The sequence below is a fragment of the Myotis brandtii genome, unplaced genomic scaffold (genome assembly GCF_000412655.1).
Source record: "Myotis brandtii unplaced genomic scaffold, ASM41265v1 scaffold678, whole genome shotgun sequence".
Taxonomy (NCBI): Eukaryota; Metazoa; Chordata; class Mammalia; order Chiroptera; family Vespertilionidae; genus Myotis; species Myotis brandtii.
Window position 1 is genome coordinate 311,391 of NW_005370648.1, and position 8,023 is coordinate 319,413.

At 37.2% G+C, this 8,023-nt stretch overlaps 1 protein-coding gene across 1 annotated transcript in view; it reads left to right on the plus strand.

Moving 5' to 3' along the window:
* Positions 1 to 79: 79 nt before the first annotated feature.
* The window catches only part of LOC102256657 (ral guanine nucleotide dissociation stimulator-like 1), a gene marked incomplete at its 3' end in the record, with an annotated part of 176,593 nt that continues 168,649 nt past the window's right edge, over positions 80 to 8,023 (plus strand). Inside the window, exon 1 of the mRNA XM_005881328.2 lies at positions 80 to 506. The remainder of the gene's footprint in view (positions 507 to 8,023) is intronic.

Here is an 8,023-nt window from a genome sequence, read left to right on the forward strand (position 1 = left end):
AGGTGCCGCGGCCAGAGCTAAGAGGCAATTGGGCGTGCAACCGAGTCACGTGGCCCCTCGGGGTTTCCATAGAAACGCTTCTCTGCGGTCCAGTCTCGGAGGTCTCAGGTTGGCGGCGATGGACACTGGGGGCGGGTGGCCTTGTTTTTTGCTGTCGCCGCCGCTGCCGCCAACGATCTTCATCCGGGTCCTGCGTCAGGTCCGGCTGGGCCGGACTTGCCTGTGCGGTGGGATGGGCTGGCTGTCAGACCAAGTGCCCTGCAGTTGGCAGGAGTATGGGGCGCAGTGATGCACGCCCGGGCGCCCAGCATCCTTCTGCTTGTCGGAGACATTGCTTCGGACCCTGCGCTGCCCGCGGCTGCGTGCCTGAGTCGGGAGCCCCTTTCCCGGGGTTGGGACTGCGCTGCGTGCCCAGCGGGAGGTACCAAGGACGGAGTCCAAAGGTCGCGTTTTATCCGTTGGTGCTGATGACAGCACCGCGGCGGCACCTGCAGAACCTGAATTAGGTATCGTATCCATTGGGAGGGAGGGGAAGTGTCTGCGCAGGGGCTGGGGTCAGGTGGCAAAACTGGGGTGAACCTGTGGTTTGTGGGGTAGGGTCGGTCACTGACATTTTAAAATAAGTAGTTATTTGGAGCGAGAATGCTAGAAAAGCTATGCTATGGGCGAGTTACGTTCTCCGGTTCTGAGGGCGAACACAACGTGTAAGAATGAGTAGAAACCAGATCTTTAAGGTTTATATTTGTGATTTCAGATTTGTATGATCCCTTCAGGCCAGCCTTTTATTTTATTTGACATCCCCATTTCTGAGCGCAAAGCTCTTCCTGAGGAGGGAAAGGCACTAAAACCGAGGAAATGGTAAGTTGTGCTGCATGCATAACAAGGAAGTATAAATATTGTCACAGTAAAATTAGCTTGGACATTTGGCTGGACACTCAGATGGCTTTATGCTTTCCTGACATCCTATCGGATGCGGTTTAATTCCACCTCTAGCAGAAGGCCAGCTGTTGTCCTGTTCAGGATCCCCACCCTTGGTTTCCTGTACTGAGTATATTGAAAAGCACTGGGCTTAGAATTAGTAAATCCTGGCTTGAGTCTTGACTCTCTCACTTGATCGATGTGATTGAGGGACAGCGGTTAAACTTCTGACTCTCAGATTCTTCACTGCGAAAGTGGGGTTAACAATGTGTACATAACAAGATTGTCCTGAGGGTTAAGTACAGGGAAGTGTTTTTGCAGCTCTGAAATTCTACATAAATATGAAATGCATGGTACCTGTACATTGATTTGGGCACTATTCATATAAATTGCTTTATGATACTGTGTGTTCACCTCGCCACCTGGAAGAGATGGGAGGATACTGGAGGGCAGAGGCTGTCATATTTCTTTGGTATCTTCCTTTGGGTCTGGAAGGTACTCAATACATTCAGGTACTCAATTATTCCTTGATGAAGTGAATAAAATGTGAAAGGCATGGCAGTTTGAGAATCACACTGAGAATAATGAACCAGTAAAAAGAAAAGATGTCAATGTCAAATATTTGTTGCACATATACGCGTTTATATGTATATATATATGTGTGTGTGTGTGTGTGTGTGTTTTCTTTTTTTTATAAGAAGGAAAAATAAATTCATGCTAGTTTTGCTGTTACACCTCAAACTACAAAATACCTGGCCTCAATGAATGGTAAGTGTTAAGATGAAAAAAGCATTAAATTTGTGAATGAAAGACTTGAACAGAAAACATTTTCTGATGGATGACAACCTGTTGTGGTAGAAAGCATTGAGTCTATAAGACTTCAGCAAGGGATAGCTTGAAACAAGTGACACCAAGTCATTTACTGAAAGTAAAGGATGGTTACACAGTTTCAGGAATAGGCACAAGAAAAAGGGCGAGAACAGTACGATAGAGAGAGAGAGAGAGAGAGAGAGAAATAGAGACAGAGACCCTTTAGGAATGCATTTTCTTTTCTAGGGAGGAAGAAGAAATGTGGCATTTTTCTTTTCCCAATTAAATTACTTTTCTAAAAAATATTGAGGTAACAAAGCAACATTTCTTTAAATTAACGTTCGAGTTAATGAACAAACATGCTGGTAAGAACTTCCCCAACGATTGTCTTAAGACAGCAAAGGAAAATTTTCTACCTGTTGGTGGTCTTCATTTTAAAAAGTCTTATTCCAAAGAATCAGATCATTACTATGGTGAATGACATTATATAACTTAGAATAAGGATTTTTAATATTCTTTTTTCTGTTTCAATTTTTTTGCTAAGTTTAGTAAGGGCTAAGCAATATACTGGTTTGATGCTTCTAAATCAATATATTTTTGAAGAGAAAATTGAACATTAGAAGCACTATTGAGAGCAAATGGAAACAAGGATTCAAGAGCTAATACATCCCTTCTCTTACATTTCTATTCTTTTGTATTAGGTCTTACTTAGGAAATTTCCTTCTTATCTTCATTTTAGAACTGGGAAAGAATTATGGAGTAGAAATCAACTTAAGGGAACAGTGAGGGTAATTTTAAAAATCGAGTTGCTCAAGGGTATAATTGTTTTTGATTGCTCAGAATTTTGCTCTATATGTGTTAAATACAATTAATTCTCAGCCACATGATGTGTATTACATTTGAGATGTAATAATGCCAAAAAAATGCGCTTTTCCAATGCAGTGTTTTTTTTATTGTCTCACACGAAATACCTTGTACATAGTAGGTATCCAACATTTCTATTTAATGAATTAATAACCTGACAAAATAATTTTGGAATCATATATAGAGATTGAGGGTTGGTTTTTTTTTAAACCTCACCTGAGGATCCAAGGATATTTTTTCATTGATTTTTTAGAGTGTGGAAGAAAGGGAGGAGGAGGAGAGAGGGCAGGGGCAGGGAAAGAGGGGGAGGGGAAAGATTGACATGGACTGGAGAGAGCCACCTCAATTGGTCACCTCCCACTCGTGCCTAGGGATCGAACCTACAACCCAGGCAAGTGCCCTTGACCTGGAATTGAACAGAACCCATCTGTTCTCAGGCCAATGCTCCAACCACAGAGCCAAACTGGCCAGGGTGAGATTGAGTATTTTTTAATGAACACCTTAATTACCTCCCTAAAGCATTAAGGAAATCTCTGTGTATGTGAAGAAACCCGTCTTTAATTATCTTTTCATTAGAAAATATACATTATTCCACTTCCTTGCAAATTATAAATTTCTTATGTTAATCATGGTACTTCATTCCTTGTACATAATAGTATTCTCCCTATTTTAATTTTCCAAAGAAATGCTTATCCTTGAAATAAAGGATCCACGGGGCTTTAAGACATTTTTTTATTGTGCGAATAACTTGGTTTGGTTCATTACTAAAGTAAGACTGAATCAGAATTTTGAGGTTAATGCTGCATGAGAGTATATAAGCTTCTTTTTATTTCTGTGATGATGCAAACAGCAAAAGATCATTTTAGTTAGAGAGTATTTTGATAAAATTATCCTATAATAGGTTTTTTCTTTCATATATTTTAATCCAAGTACTCTTACCTTCATTGTGCTTCTTTTCCCCAGACTTGCCACTAAATACTTAAGAAACCAAGACCTCAAATCCTGCAGCGTGGCAGGATTATTATTTGAAATGGCAGTGAACTCAATGTTAATCAAATATGTCAAACATGTGTTATAAATAGAAAATAAATAAATTTCAGTTCTGGTGATTTAATGATGATTTAATTTCATGATTCTCTAGCAACATCATTACTACAATAGACAAATACTTTTTTTTTTTAGCATATTACCTATAGACTATATTATGGTTTAATGACTTTACTTAATATCAAATGAACTGATTCTGTGTTGAAACCACCAGCCTTCAAAACATCAGGTTTTTTCTTTGTGATTAATTTTAGCTTTACATAATTTTATGACTACACATTGAGGTAGAGTAATAGGATGGACTATTTTACAGTGAGACCTCTATTTCTTTATATATCAGTACTTCAAAGACTAAAAAACTTAAATCTGTACTCCTGTATCAGGAAAAAATTTTAGTGCTAAATGAAAGAATAAATCGTGTGTGTTAAACATTTTTGTGAATGGGACTATATCTCTACTTTTTTTTTACCTGCTTATGATAATATAAAAGGAAGCTATGGATTTAAAAATTTACTTGTTCCATATTCCTTTCCACTACTGGGCTCTGTTATTAATGCTAACAGTTGTTTTAAGGTTACATTTCTTGTCACAATATACAAGCATAATATTTGAGATAATAACAATTAACATTTTCTTTTCCAATATTTACATCACTTTTATTTTTCTTATCTTATTGCATTAGCTAGACTCTCAAAACAGTATTAAAAAATTGGGGAACAGTGGGCTTCTCTTCTTTGTTTCTGTTGTAATGGAAATGTCTTTGGTATTTTACCAGTTTATATTTTCTGTTGCTTCATGATCTTTAGGCATGATGAATGGAAATTATCAAATGCTTTTTGGGAGGCTCTAATGATAAAAATCATGTCGTTTTTGATCTTTTAATTTATGAATGTAATGAATTATATTTCTATATTTTTCTGTACTGAACCATCCCCACATTTCTAGAATAAACTCTATTTGGTTACTATTTTAATTGCTTGGTAAATTCAAGTAGTATTTATTTTGTTTATATGATTTCAGAATCTATATGTATAAGTCATATTGGTTCATAATTTTATTTATTTGTGCTGTCTTTATGTGGTTTTGATGTTAGGGTTAGTCTAGCTTTGTAAGATGAATTGAGAAGATTTCCACCTCTTTTTTTTTCTGTGCTCTGGAATAGTTTGAATAATAGAAAGTTTCTATGCTATTATTTCTTTGAAAATTATAGAATGTGCTCACAAAATTATCTGGGCTTGCTAATATTTTTAGAAGTAGATCTTTGATCATATTTATCTTCTGTGATTATCAATTTATCTTCTGTGATTATCTTCTGTGATACATGATTATCAATTTGGCTTTCTTCTTTTTGTCAAATTTAGAAGTTATATTTTCCTAGTAAATCATGCATTTCATCTAGATTGACAATTTATTGACAAGAAGTTGCAAAAAATATTTTCTCACAATTATTTTAGTTTCTTCCATGACCATGGATCAATGGCTTTTCTCATTGCTACTATTAAATATTTAAGCAAAATATTAAAATCAACATTTTTTTCTCCTCCTAACCTGATTGTCACAAATTCTAGAAACATACTTTTACTTCTTATAGAAAATAGTCATCTCAGACTATAGTTTTGATAGAATTTGAAAGATCTTACAATTCCTATCCTTTTCTATCATCCTATTAATATTTTATTAATAATAGCAACCACTTGATGAGTGTTTATTGTTTCTTAGACACTTGGTTAGCAAGCTCTTTACTGTACTTATATAATTTAATCATTTGTACGCCATAAGCAGCGGACCTTTTTTAATGAAATTCAAGATATCTTGGCAGTTAACTGGTTAATCCTCAGATTAGCTGTAGGGCCTAGGAATTAAGTGTTCCCATTTTATGAATGAGAAAATTAAGGCTCAGAGAGATTAGGTAACTCAGTCAATAATAACTAGCCAGTAGCAGACTGGTATGGGAAACAGGACAGTCAGATTTTGAAGCTTGTGTTTTTAATCACTTCATGGAACTATTGCTCTGATAAATGTCATCTTAGAGCAGGTAGAGCTGAAAGGAACCTAAAGATCTTGCTCATGTCTCTTGTTTTACATACAAGGAAATAGAAGCTATTGCCTAGGGCCATGTGTCTTTATGCTCTCTCTTAATAGTCTCTTGTTTAAGGCTTGACTGTATTAGCTTGGACTCATGTGTTGTCTAACATTCTTCTTCCTAGCCCTAGTCATATCTAATCAGTACAAGAATTTAACTGCCTGAACACTTTTCTATAGTTCTGGCAGCATTTCTCTCTTTGTTATATACCAGGTTCATATTTGAAAGACCTACCTAATAGGATGGTTGGATTAAATGAGTTGTACATGTAAATACTTAGAAAAATGACATGTAGCTCTCAGTAAATGTTAGATAGTAATAATATTATTTAAAAAATTTTAATTAGTATAGGTTACATCAGCTTTCCGCAAAACTCTTGGAAATAAGATGAATAACATTTCATTTTGTGAGTTAAACATTTTGGTTTGCATGTACTAAGAATCAAAAAAAGAGATGTAACAACAGTTTAAAGAGATAGGATTTGCTCCCAGGCCAGCGGGATTAAATTGTAGCTTGATGAACATTCTGGGCCCACCTACTAGTAAATCCTGTCCATGGACAGGTGCCCTTGTGTATATCACACCATTTCATTTCAAGTGGCAGATGCCTAACCCTGGGAAGCAGAGACTGAAAGCACTAAACATTTGAATCACTTAATGAGCTCTTCTAACCCTCAAAGTAAACTTCGAATTATAGTAGCTCCTCATGTAGTTTATCTGCATGGTAAAGCGGCATAGGCTGGACAACTTGAATATGTGGTTGCATGTCCAGTTGTAAGTCTCACTGGAAATTAGTACATTAGCTCTCTGCTTTTACGTGTCATTCTTGGGAGATCTGTTAATCTAGGTCTGCTCCTGATGAATAAAGCCATTCTCTCTGTATTGACTAAGTGGGAGCTGAACTTACAAAACTGAGAGTCAAACCCTGGACCATGTTAGATGTACCAAGGTAATGATTCCCTCCCCCACCCTAATCAGTGTCTTAGATCTCTCAGTAACATTCCTCTTCCTAGCCCCAGTCTGATCTAACTAGTACAAGGTTTAACTGCCCCCAAGCACTTTTCTATAGTTCTTGCAACATCTCTCCTTTTGTTATATACTTGGTATCCAGGTTCACATTTGAAATACAAATTCATCATAAATTTCAGACTGTCTTTTTAACTGAATCCTTTGTAGCTTGATTGATATTGTGGTCTTCTTCACCACTTTAGAGCTAGATTTCTGGGCAACGAATTGGATCTACTTTTTTTTTTTAGGAGTCCACAGATGAATAGCATTTCATTTTGTGAGTTAAATGTTTTGGGCAGGTCTCTCCCACTGCAACAAGCTTCAGAGCTGCTCCTGGGCCTCCCAGACTTGCTGACGCCATTAGCGGAGTCGCCCACCTGGATCTACTCTGATAGTGATCAGAGATGCTGCATTTGTCATGTTGGGGTCTTTTTTTTTTTTTAAACTCTACACCCCAAATTGTCGACATGGTTTTATGATCTACTAAACTTTAAAAGTATCTCTTTAAATAACAATTAATATATATTCAAAAAATAATTATATTCCAATAAGTCTATAAAAAATTTCAGGTTAACAATAGAAATTACTTTAAAATTTTTTTATTTATTTTAATCATAACAGACATTCCTATTTTAAACATTTTTCTTTTCTTTTAAGAGGGAAGTGAGGCAGCAAATGTGGTTTAATGCACATGCTCAGAGGGTTAGTCAAAGAGCCCTCCTAGAAGTGGGTTTTGAACCAGAGTTTGAGACAAGGTATAGATATGCACTGGTGAAAAAGAAGTGGTCAGAAAAAAAGGGAACTAGGACCAATTATGCACTGGGGAGCTATGTCAGAAGGAGGAGGAATGGATGCTAACAACAACAAAAAAGATGTCCATTGCAGGAGAGTTAAGTGGCCACTTGGCTGGAATGGAGAAGACATGTTGGGGAGCAGGGATTGGTAAAGTTCTGAGATGTAGATTCACAGCCTTGCTATCCCTATTTTGCCTGGGATATTGTGCTAGATCCTAAAGGGAAACTAAATAAGTGAAAGAGACAGCGCTGGACCTATAGGAATTTACAATCTTGCTGATGAGACAGGGCAACAGGAAGTAGAGGAGCAGCTTTGGAAGCCAGTGAGAGGGGCTTGGCTATTACGTACATGGTGTGTGAGGGGAGGAACCTTGGAGAGTCTCATGTGTCACCTGCCCCTCTCATCCACTCAGGAGGCAGCGGTCTGGGCTGGGAAAGATCAAACCCAGTGCGTGGCTACTTTTCAAAAATCAGTTTTCGTAGTGATAGCTAATCAATTA